We start from the raw sequence: 13,227 nt of genomic DNA, 5'->3' as shown, positions 1-13,227 counted from the left end.
GAATTGTTGAGAGGCTGATATTTTAACAGGTGGTAGGCAACAAGACATAAACGATAGAAGAGATAAAACTAGCATGGCAATGATAGTAATGGTATCTGGGAAATGGTCATCTTGCCTGGGATCCCGCTTGGAAGAAGAACAACTCCGTGAAGTCGGCGAACCAACGTAGTCGAACGGGTCCTCCCATTCCGACACGCTTGCGGAACTCTATCGAGACGGAGCAAACCAGAAACAAGCATCAACACAGATATTCACCATGGCAAATGCACGACATGAAGCACAACCTAATATGATGCATGAATAGTGCAAAATGCAAGGGATGGCATGGCAATTCACTTCAGGCAAACACTACAAATTAAGTGAAGCTCGATATGCAACGAGTTACATATCGACGGAACTCCACGTTTAATTATTTAGTTCACTCCCGTTTATTTACACAGCAATATTAAATTGTTGTTAAGATGGCAAGGGTGAAGCACGCGATTCTACATGTCATCCTAGTCGCTTAACACACGGAACAAAGAAAGGAGCTACGTTACAAGAGACATGCAACACATGAAATTATGCCATGAATGCGTCATGCATGCGAGTTCATAACATCACGGGCAAGAAGAGTAAGAAGCATGTGTCGCCACGGCGAGCGAAAGGGAACCATGGTGGCAAGATGGAAACGAAGCCACGACAACATTCCTATCCCAATAACTCAACGAGATATGGGTGCCAATGAATAGGGAGCGCGTGCGTGACATTCCAAATAATGATGGGGTGATCCCGGTTACCGGGTTCCCATGTCTCGAGGGCACAACGAAAGAGGGAAACCGTGCAACAGGCAAACATATATGACGCAAGCATACGGTTCATCTCATACATCTCATGCACACGGTTCACGACAACGTTCCAACGGTATACCTTCGAAGCGTGCGTTCAGGCGGATCAGTTCGTTGCGGTGTAGATAACAAGGTCGTCGTGGACATCGTGGAAGTAGTTGTACATGGGTCTTCGACGTCGGTAGATGTTCGGGGTCGTCGAGGACGTCGTGGTACTCGGCGAACTTGTCGGTTCCACGGTGGCGGGGATGGTGCACGCGGTCTTCGGTGACGTCCCAAAAGGCAGCAGGGCAAGGCAACAGGAGCAAGCATCAAGCAGCAACGGTGAGCACCAGCAGCAAACATCGACAGTAGCAGCATAGCAGCAAGCATCAGTGGGCAGCAGCAGGCAACACTAGCAACAGCAGCTAGCAGGCAATGCAAGCAGCAACATCTAGCAACGACAGCGGCGGCAGCAAGGAGCAAGCAGCATAGCAGCAAGCGCCAAACAGCGACAACAGCAATAGCTAGCAGCATCGGCGACAGAAACAGCATCAAGCTGCAGCGGCGGCAGCAGGCAACAACAACTAGCAGGCAAGCGGCAGTAGCAATAGGCACAACAACAGGCACATCAACAGCGAGTAGCATGCACTTGCGACAGCTAACGGCGATGAGCTCCATGGCGCGCAGGGCGGCGGCGCACCGGGAGGAGGCCACAGGGAGGCTCGGGCTCAGGGGCGGTGCCAGCGGCGACGGGAGGCCAAGGGCGACGGCGTGCTCGTCTTCGTCAGGGGAGGCGGCGGCGGGCTCCTTGCAGCTACAACAGCATTAACGTCGGGGTGAGAACTCGGCGAGAGGAGGCGAGGTCGAGGGGAGAGGGAGGCCGCGGCACGGGGCTGGCCTCCGGCGGCCTGCCGGCGAGGTAACAGGGCAGCGGGAGGAGCCGCGGGGCTCGGGCACCGGCGCGGGACGACGGATGGGCTCCGGAAGGGGAGCTCCTCCCTGGGCGATCGAGGCCAACGGCGGGGCTGGGCGGCGACCGGGAGGAGGGAGAATCGAGGGGGACATGAGGAAGAGGCGGCACTAGGCGAGCTGCACGCGCGAGCGAGGGGAACAGGGAGAGGGGAGACGGGGTAGGACGACGGCGCAGTCGGGAGGAGGGAGATGGGCTCAGGACTGACGGGAGGACGGCGCAACGAGGGGAATAGGGAGAGGCCCTGTCGCTAGGTTAGGGGATTTAGGCGGGCCTCGGGCCGGCTCGGGCAGGAGCTGGGCTTCTCTCTCTCCCTCACTTTACTTTTAATTTTATTTCTTTTACAGCAACTTGCAAAGAAATAAAACAAAGAATATAGTTGGAATTCCAACAGGAGAGGTATTTTCCCGAAGCCAGAAAAATAAGGAGGATTTAATAAAATTGGTTTGGGGATTTTTACAGAATATAAATTCGGACAAGTTTTGAATATATTTCAAAGTTTCCTAAATTTAAACCATAACCAAACCAACACCAAATGGACTAAGATTTTAGATGGATACCCTATACAATAGATATTATTTATGGGCTCAACCGAACCATTTATTTGAGCACTTAAATCTGCAACTCAAATAAATGAAAGCAAAGAGAAAAGGAAAGGATCAATGAGTGGCTAGGAGAAGAGGGAAAAACAAATGAACACAACAAGGGAAGCAATCACACTAGAGATGATGGAGATGATGCATGATGCGTGATGAATGCAACAAACAAAATAAAACACACTGCATCAACAAATTAAAAGGGGAATCTTCTGGAGCATCGGTGTCGGGCTGTCACAACTCTCCTACACTACAAGAGGATCTCGCCCCGAGATCCAAGAATGAAAGGGGAAGAGGATGAGAAAGCAAGAGGTAAAACTTAGTCGCTTCTTTGACAAACAAGTGAAACCAACGATCCTTGAAAGCCGCAAAGAGATGAGGAATGATATGAGAAACAAGCAAGAATTCAAGGAAAATTTTGGTAGCACTTCGGTAGGAAAATGGGACAAAAAAATTCGATAAGAAGGAAGAATTAGACAATATTCATAATAAACAACTAAAATAGAACAAGGGAACACCATGATCTTGACAGAACAAGCTGATAGACCCAAAAGAGCAACATCACAATGCCTCCAGAACAATAGAATAGAAACTAGCTCATACGGAAGAAGAGAATGAAGAAAAGAATGACAACTATCATCGCAAATGAACTTGGCAATCATCCTTGCAGAAGAATTGAATGGAGTTGTTGGAAAAACAACAACGAAAAGAACAAGATAGTAGCGGGCTTATGGACACCTTTTCAAACTAATGAAGTGACAACCAGCCACTAACAGAAACAAGGATTGATTGGGAGCAACAAGATATGAACACTTCTTTCACCAAGAGGATACATTGAGAACTTGGATAAATGATAAGGACCATGATAGCACCAATCCATAGGAAAAGCTTTAGATGAAATCCAAACCAAGATACTCAACCTAGAAATCATGAGTTGAAAAAAAAATCTCATGATCATAGAATTGGTGGATTTAATTATCTCACTCTTGAAAGGAAAACTCTTCGAGGATCCTACACTAACAAGAATGCTATACTACCACTTCAAAGGATAAAGGAGAACAAATGCACTGGAGATGCAAGAGAAAGAATACTTGAGGTACTCCAATAGGAATCTTGAAGAACACTTCGAGAAAGTCACATGCTTGAAGAACCACCATGACGAGCCTCCGTATCAAAAGGATGATGCAAGATATGAAGGATGAAAGAATAAGATTGAAGCCTTGCAAAGTCTTCGATGAAGCTTCACGAAGAGATACTTGAGAAAACATGGAACTTCAGAAAAGAAAAGATAAGAACACTTGAGAAAAAAGGAATTGATATCAAGAGCCAATTCGAACGAAGAATTCAGATTACTATGAACAAGAATAAGAATTATGTTATGATTATCCTTCATCAAGTTTGATTGCTGACAAGCAATGGAATTAGCATACAACTTATTCTTCTTGAAAGAATCTTGGAGAGACAGAGGGAAAAGCACCACTTGAAGCATAATTGAAGGAAGCACCGGCAAGAATTCACAATTGAATGGGAACACCACGAATTAATGGAGACACATGAGAATGAAGAGCTCATGAGTGAGCTGAGAGAAAACTTGAACAAAGCGCCGGAATAACCGAGAGTCGAACGAAGAGACAACAAATGAGAAGAATTAGAGAATGAAAGCTGAAAGCTGAGAATGAAGAAGTCTTATGAAATGATGGCCTTCGGAGGAACGAGAAATAAAAACAACTCAGAAATGCACCGGATAGCAGGAAAGGGATACTCATGCTTGGCAACTGTTAAGATGATGGCACAAAGCTGAAATGATGAATCTCCAAGAGAATGAACAAAGATTTGAGAGAAACACCCCTGCGGTCTTCCAAGCTGAAAAAGAGGAGGAGGACACCACCAAGAATAACTGAGACACTCCGGGATAAAGAAGAATGAAAGGTTGAGCCAAATATGAGAACTAATTCAAATAGATCTTGAAGAAGTAATATGACTGATGGAAGTCATTCTTACGTCATAGTTTGTCACATCCCAGTTTTTGGCTTTCCTCACTTACTAACTTATTCCAAAATTTAGGACCAATTAGATTTTTTTGTGAATGCTTGTGATGCTTGGAGTGACTATTGTTGCCTTGCTTGTTTGCATGATTGTGTTTGATACCTAATAGATCATGTCACTCACCTAATCATCTTCTCATCCCATGATCTCCTGCCTAATGATCATACCATGTGTTTAGGACAAATATCTATTTTCACCAAATATTATTTTCACCAAAAAGCTGTTCTTTGAATTAAACTTTCAAACCCGTGAGATGAGGTTTGTACTACAAGTCCTCAGATTAGGGAATTTCTTTTGCACCAATACTTTTAATTAAAACCTATTATCAAAATGTATTCCAAAAATCATCATATAATTATTTTAAAAGTTATTTTATTATTTTATTTAAAAGCCTTTCTATGAGGCCAGAAATGGTCTCCTATGAAGGAAACTTATTTTTATTTCTTTCAAAATATTTAAGAAAATTTAGGGAAACTAAGTGGAAATTTAAGAAAATTTAAGCTGTAGAGTGTAAACTATTCGAATAGCCGTGTCCACGGTCAAGGACAGTTGGGTAATCCTACTTAAACTACATTCAATTATTTCCGCATAAACCAAATGTGAGTGTGTGTGGTGTTGAAAAAGGTGTTGTTGTGACAGTAATGATATGACCAAGTTCGATGACTTGGCATATGGGGTGAACCCGGATGGTTCAGCCCTCGACAGATATATTGATATCTGTAACGTGTTCTTCAAAAGTAATTCTTTAACTTGATGCATAATCATGATCATTCCACCAAGATGAGTTATACTAAAGATGCATGATATTGTTATCCTTCACTTTCATTGTTCATATCATGGGCTTTTGCGAGTACATTCAAAGTACTCATTGGCTTGCTAGTGGTTATTTTATTGACCAGGTATGAAAGAGCAGGATATGGTGAAGATTAACTCGGTGACGTTCATGCGAGCTAGGACGCTTCCCAGTCAAAATGCCTATAGGTTAAGGCTGATGGCATGGGTTCACGCTTTCAACCAATAATTCCGCTATTGGTCCAGTTTCGAGCTTTGGACTTTAAGGCCCTATATATGTAAGGCTCGACCGAGGTGGTCATTTATTGTATCAAACAATATGTATGGATGTAAGACTCTTTTAATCGGTATTTGTGTTCGGTGAGCATTGATATCTGGGATCACTGAGCACGGCGGTCTCGACTCGTAAGTCGGGTCCCTGCATCCACACTCATCGGACCGCACACAACGGTATCTATGATTTCCAACAAGTCACTTCCACGCTTCATTGTTCTGGAGAACGGAGTCTTAGTCATCTTGCCCATGAGGCATGGTTCGCACGTGTCAAGTGAATCAAAGTCAAGTGACTCCAAAAGTCCATCGGAATGGAGTTTCTTCATGCGCTTTACACCAATATGACCTAAGTGGCAGTGCCATAAAAACATGGCGCTATCATTGTTAACTCTAGCTCTTTTGGTCTCAATGTTATGTATATGTGTATCATCGCTATCAAGATTCAACGTGAACAATCCTCTCACATTGGGTGCATGACCACAAAAGATATTACTCATAGAAATAGAAGAACCATTATTCTCTGACTTAAACGAGTAACCGTCTCGCAATAAACAAGATCCAGATATAATGTTCATGCTTAACGCATGCACTAAATAACAATTATTTAAGTTCATAATTAATCCTGATGGTAACTGAAGTGAAACTGTGCCGACGGCGATTGCATCATCCTTGGAACCATTTCCCATGCCCATCGTCACTTCATCCTTCACCAGCCTTCACTTATTACGCAGTTCCTGTTTCGAGTTGCAAATATGAGCAACAGAACCGGTATCGAATACCCAGGCACTACTACGAGAGTTGGTTAAGTAAACATCAATAACATGTATATTGAATATACATGATCTTTCCTTGGCCGCCTTCTTATCAGCCAAATACATGGGGCAGTTGTGCTTTTAGTGACCCATACGCTTGCAATAATAACACTCCGTTTGAGGCTTAGGTCCAGCTTTGAGTTTCTTCATCGGATTGGCAACAGGCTTGTCGCTCTTCTTGGAACTTGTCACATCCCTGACACCTTAATAAAGTTAGCTTTGTGCTCATGTTTTCTTTGCATTGCATCTAGGAAATTTTCAACAAGAACAAAGTGAAGGAAAACTCAAAAACCCTAGCCACTTCTCAAATTAAAGGAAAATTCAAACTAGTTAAAATCAATGAACCCAAAATGGCCTCAAGAAAAGTTCAATCTTTCTGATAATTCTTGGAAACAAATAAGCAATGAAGGAAACCATTTCTTTTATACTCTTGGCATTTTAAATAAATGCAAAAAGCTACTGGTTTCATGTTTTAAATTTGAAATCAGAAACTTTAAGCTTTCAAAAATGTTGAAAACTTTAGGAATGGTTGGATACATTCCAACTAATATTCTGGTGTGTTCAAAATGTTTTTACAAACTATTTTAGGAGCTGAAATAAATAGTTTTCAAAACAGAAAAGAAAAGAGAAAGAAAAGAGGAAAAACCTTACCTGTCGCCGGCCCAGCCCACTAGGGGCTCCCCGGTCATCTTCCTCCTCCTGCCAGTAGGCAGGGGAGAAGATGAGCACGGCGGCCAAGCCGGCCACCTCCTGCCTTCCTGCTCGCTGCTGGAGGCCTCCAGGAGCGCCAGCGCGACGCCTGAGCCTTCTTATCCTCCTCCCCGCGGCTCTATCCTCTCCCCTAGGCCTCTCGATCCCCTTTCCCCTCTCGGATCTCTCTCTCCCCGAAGCTCCGGTCGCCGTTGATCCGGCGTCTCCCGGTCCTCCCCGACCCTGCCGGCAGCCTCACAAGATCCACCGTGAGCTCCTCTTCCCGTTCCCCCTCTTCCCGAGGTTTTCCCCCTCCTTTAACCACGTTAGCCGCCGGAGCCCGAAGGTCCTCGTCGTCGGCCATGTCATTACCGTCGTTGTGGTACTCAGCTCGCAAGGCCGAGCTTAGGAATGAGCTCCTGGAACTCTGTAGATGGCGTAGGGCCCCTCTCCCAGCTCGCTAGTCCCCTGCATCGGCACTCTCGTCGATGCCCGAGCCGCAGCCGCCGCTGACCTCATCACCGCGTAGATTCCGGTGACCACCGGGTCCAGCTCCTCTCCCTTTAGATGCGGCGTTTCACTAGCTACCCGTAGCACTAAACTGCGCCCAAAACCGACGCCCGTAGCGCCGTTTAGCTCACTCCGGCGAGCCCTCCGCCGCGCCCGTGGTCGCCGCCGGCCATATTCCGGTGGGGGCAGACGTGGCCAGCTTAACCCAGTAGGTTTAAGCCTAATCTCTCGCTGACAGTGGGCCCAAGGCCAGGTCAAACTCAGTTAGGGGCTGGTCAGCGCGGGATTAGTCCCTCAGACGCTGACCAGTGGGTCCCCCCTGTCAGGTTTGACCTGATCAGGTCAGTTGACCTGCTGATGTCATGCTGATGCAGTAAAGGGGTTTTCTAGTATAAAAATAATTCCAGAAATGTTTAAAACTTCTAAAATTCATAGAAATTAATCTGTAACTCCAATGAAAATAATTTATATATGAAAAAGTATCAAAACAATTCAAGGAATCTGAATATGTCATTTTCAAACATGTTTGAAAATGTTACAGAACCCAAACATGTAGATTAATGAATACGTTAATTCTTTTAATTACTTTGTAGATGGAACTTGGGAAATATTTAAATTTCACTATAAATGACATGATCAAACACTGTCCAAACTACAAACCAGCAACCTAACATGGCATACCATGCATGTTAAAAGCAAGTGGATCTGAGCATCAGGTCGAATCAATTAAAATGGTATCCGAGAATACCTCGTTTGAAGTGATATTTGAATTTGATTCAAATCAACTTCAAACCTAATACATGTTAGCTATAATAGTATACCACCTTGCATCCTCATGCCATGCTCATGCATCATCTTGATTGCATATGTTTGATATTGATTGTTGTAATTCCCTTCGGTAGGCTCCGCTCCCCCGGATTCCACCGAATATCTGTCTTACGGATATTGTCACTCCTCTGAGCAACAAGGCAAGCAACCATTTTGATCATTCCGATAAATCCCTTGTTCTTGCTCATGCACTTACTTATTGCATTAGGATCAAATGCTTCAACTGCTTTTGCCACGTTAGTTGAACCCACTTCCTTTGCATGACCTATCCTTGTCACAGTAAATAGCTGAACCTTGCAACCTAGCATACCTGGTAGTTGCTTGAGCCATGATGTGCCTTATCCTGCTATGCATGCTATGCTTAGAGTTGTGTATGGTCTGTCATCTGGGAGATGAACAGAATTGTGAGAACGTGTTCGGTGCAAAGGTTGTGTGTTGAACCTGATTTGGTTAAGGTACCAGTCAAAGGTTGTGTAGGAGTACATGTAGGGTTGTTTCATTGGAACCGTCCTTAGGAACTGAGTTCCGTGTATGTAATCCAAGATGAGATACTACCACATGCTAGGCCCTGAAATATGACCCCGCTCGACTTATTAATTGCTTAGTACTCGGTCCAGGAGTTGCAAGTAGTTTCTGGTGTTTATAGTCATGCTGGAGGCCGTGCATGGTGCTGACCTGATAGGTGGGCTGTGATGCGGTAGGCAGTGGCACGGTGTACCAAGTGGCACCCGTATGGTGGGCTTGGGAACCCTGCGCACATCGTTTGGGGCCGTGGCAGAAACCTCGGCCGGACTTCCGTGCGGGTTACCCTCAGATAGGCGATAGACCTGGACTAGGTACTAATGTGGTTAACGGTCGTGGCCGACTCTCTCGCTGGGCTTCCGCTTGAAGGTTGCCGAGGTGCATGACGTGCACATGGCGATAAGTGGCGAGAGCGTGTGTGACGAAGTACACCCCAGCAGGGTTATGATCTATTCGAATAGCCGCGTCGGCGGATATGGACTACTTGGAGACATATGTTGTTCATAGCTAACTTAAATGGCTACTCATAATATTGCCAAGATAAGCGTGAGTGTCGTGGACGGCATTTCCGTATGGAGACGGAATGATACCACGATGGAGTATTGTGTGGCGTTAGTGGACTCGTGTGCGAGAAATCAAGTTGTCAAAAATATTTAAAAATGCAAGTTGTCTAGCCACGAGTCAAATGCTGGCTTTCCGCATGAAACCTCACAATACCTTATTGATACATTGCATGAGTAGATAGTTATCCTAAAGTCTTGCTAAGTACCTCCGTACTCATGTTTTCTTAATAAATGTTGCAGAGGTTGCTAATGACCCTAATGGAGGGTTCTTCATAGACATCGACGACGACGAGTAGCTGGTGTCCCAGCTACGATCTGGCCCTAGGATGGGCCTGTAGTATAGTCAGGCCATGTGCCTTCTAGTTGCACCTGTTTATACTCAGACAGTTTTAAACACTTCTGTTGGGTTGTAACTGAATGACTGCTATAATGGGTCGTGAGACCCTAACTGTGTAATATTATGTGTGTGGCTCTTCCGAGCCTCTTAAATAAAGCTTGTATGTTTATGGTTATGTTGTGATTGTTGGAAATATGACCTAGAGGCAATAATAAAATGGTTATTATCATATTTCCTTGTTCATGATAATCGTCTATTGTTCATGCTATAATTTTATTAACGGGAAACAGTAATACATGTGTGAATAGATAGATCACAATGTGTCCCTAGCAAGCCTCTAGTTGGCTAGCTCGTTAGTCAATAGATGATCATGGTTTCCTGATCATGGGCATTAGATGTCATTGATAATGGGATCACATCATTGGGAGAATGATGTGATGGACAAGACCCAATCCTAAGCATAGCACTAGATCGTATTGTTCGTATGCTAAAGCTTTTCTAATGTCAAGTATCTTTTCCATCGACCGTGCGATTGTGCAACTCCCGGATACCGTAGGAGTGCTTTGGGTGTATCAAACGTCACAACGTAACTGAGTGACTATAAAGGTGCACTACGGGTACCTCCGAAAGTGTCTGTTGGGTTGGTACGAATCGAGATCGGGATTTGTCACTCCGTGTGACGGAGAGGTATCTCTGGGCCCACTCGGTAGAACATCATCATGACCTCAATGTGACTAAGGAGTTAGTCACACGATGACGTGCTACGGAATGAGTAAAGAGACTTACCGGTAACGAGATTGAACAAGGTATAGGTATACCGACGATCGAATCTCGGGCAAGTTCTATACCGACAGACAAAGGGAATCGTGTACGGGATTGATTGAATCCTTGACATCGTGGTTCATCCGATGAGATCATCGTGGAGAAAGTGGGAGCCACCATGGGTATCCAGACCCAGCTGATGGTTATTGGCTAGAGAGGTGTCTCGGTCATGTCTGCCTGTCTCCCGAACCCGTAGGGTCTACACACTTAAGGTTCGATGACGCTAGGGTTATAGGGAATTGTTATACGAGGTTACCGAAAGTTTTTCGGAGTCCCGGATGAGATCCCGTACGTCACGAGGAGCTCCGGAATGGTCCGGAGGTAAAGATTGATATATAGGACGGATGATTTCGGATACCGGAAGTGTTTCGGGCATCACCCGTAACGTACCGGGACCACCGAAGGTGGCCCCAGGGGACCACCGAAGGGGGGCAACGACCCCGGGAGACAAGGTGGGCCAAGTGGGGGTGGGAGCCAGCCCCTAGGTGGGCTGGTGCGCCTCCCCACTCAGCCCATAGCGCAAGGGAGAGAAAAGGGGGGCAAACCCTAGGCCAGGTGGGCCTAAGGCCCACCAGATGGTGCGCCACCCCCTCCTCCCCCCTCTGGCCGCCGCACCTCCCATCTGGGGGGCCTGCCGCACCCCCTAGGGTGGGAACCCTAGGGGTGGCACCCCCTCTCCCCTTCCCCTATATATATCGGGCACTTTTGGCCATTGAGACACACAGTTTTTCCCTCTCTCTCGGCGCAGCCCTGCTCTTCTTCCTCCTCCTCTCCGCCGGTGCTTGGCGAAGCCCTGCGAGGAGACCTCGTCTCTCCATCGACATCACGCCGTCGTGTTGCTGGAGTTCTTCCCCAACCTCTCCCTCCTCCTTGCTGGATCAAGGTGCGGGAGACGTCACCGGGTTGCACGTGTGTTGAACGCGGAGGTGCCGTTGTTCGGCACTAGATCGGAATCGCTGCGAGTACGACTCCATCAACCGCGTTCTAGCAACGCTTCCGCTTAGCGATCTTCAAAGGTATGAAGATGCTCTTACCCCTCTCTCGTTGCTGGTCTCTCCATAGGAAGATCTGAATATGCGTAGGAAAATTTTGAATTTATGCTACGTTACCCCAACAGTGGCATCCGAGCCAGGTTTTCTATGCGTAGATTCTATGCACGAGTAGAACACAAAAGTTGTGAGCGATGATTTGTCAATTTGCTTGCCGCTACTAGTCTTATTATTTTCCGGCGGTATTGTGGGATGAAGCGGCCCGGACCGACTTTACACGTACACTTACGTGAGACTGGTTCCACCGACAGACATACACACCGTGCATAAAGGTGGCTAGCGGGTGTCTGTCTCTCCTACTCTAGTCGGATTGGATTTGATGAAAAGGGTCCTTATGAAGGGTAAATAGCTTTGGCATATCATCGTTGTGGCTGTCACGTAGGTAAGAAGGCGTTGTTGCTAGAAACCCAAATCAGCCACGTAAAACTTGCAACAACAATTAGAGGACGTCTAACTTGTTTTTGCAGGGTTTGACATGTGATGTGATATGGCCAAAGTTGTGATGTTGCATGTATGATGTATGAGATGATCATGTTATTGTAATAGGTTTCACGACTTGCATGTCGATGAGTATGACAACCGGCAGGAGCCATAGGAGTTGTCTTAATTTATTGTATGAGATGCAACGCCATGTGCTTACTACTTTTACTTCATTGCTAACAGTTAGCTATAGTAGTAGTGATAGTAGTAGTTGGCGTGACGACTTCACGGAGACACGATGATGGAGATCATGGTGTCATGCCGGTGACGATGATGATCATGCGATGCCTGAAGATGGAGATTGAAAGAGCAAAGATGATAATGTCCATATCATGTCACTATATGATTGCATTGTGATGTTTATCATGTTTTACATCTTATTGCTTAGAACGGCGGTAGCATAATAAGATGATCCCTCTTAAAATTTCGAGAACGTATTCCCCTAAGTGTGCACCGTTGCGAAGGTTCGTTGTCTCGAAGCACCACGTGATGATCGGGTGTGATAGATTCTAACGTTCGCATACAACGGGTAACACCTAGGTTGACTCGACGAGCTTAGCATGTACAGACATGACCTCGAATACAAGAGACCGAAAGGTCGAACATGAGTCGTATGGTTGAATACGATCAGCATGAAGTTGCTCACCATGGTGACTAGTCCGTCTCAGGTGATGATCGGACACGGGTTAGTCAACATGGATCATGTATCACTTAGATGACTAGAGGGATGTCGATTTAAGTGGGAGTTCATACTTAATTCGATTAAGTGAACTTAATTGTCATGGACTTAGTCTAAAAGTTGTCTTTATAAATATTGTAGATGTCCAACGTCAACCTCAATTTCAACGCATTCCTAGAGAAAAACAAGCTGAAAGATGATGGTAGCAACTATGCAGACTAGGTTCGCAACTTGAAGCTCATCCTTGAAGCAGCTAAAAGGGCTTATGTCCTTGATGCGCCGCTAGGTGAACCTCCCGCTCCCGCAGCAGCACAGGACATTCTGAACGTCTGGCAAACGCGGAGTGATGACTACTCTCTGGTCAGCTGTGGCATGTTATAATGTTTAGAAACGGGGCTCCAAAGGCGTTTTGAGCAACACGGGGCATATGAGATGTTCCAGGAGCTGAA

This window comes from Hordeum vulgare, chromosome 3H (genome assembly GCF_904849725.1).
Source record: "Hordeum vulgare subsp. vulgare chromosome 3H, MorexV3_pseudomolecules_assembly, whole genome shotgun sequence".
Classification (NCBI taxonomy): Eukaryota; Viridiplantae; Streptophyta; class Magnoliopsida; order Poales; family Poaceae; genus Hordeum; species Hordeum vulgare.
Note: the sequence above shows the minus strand (reverse complement) of the source record.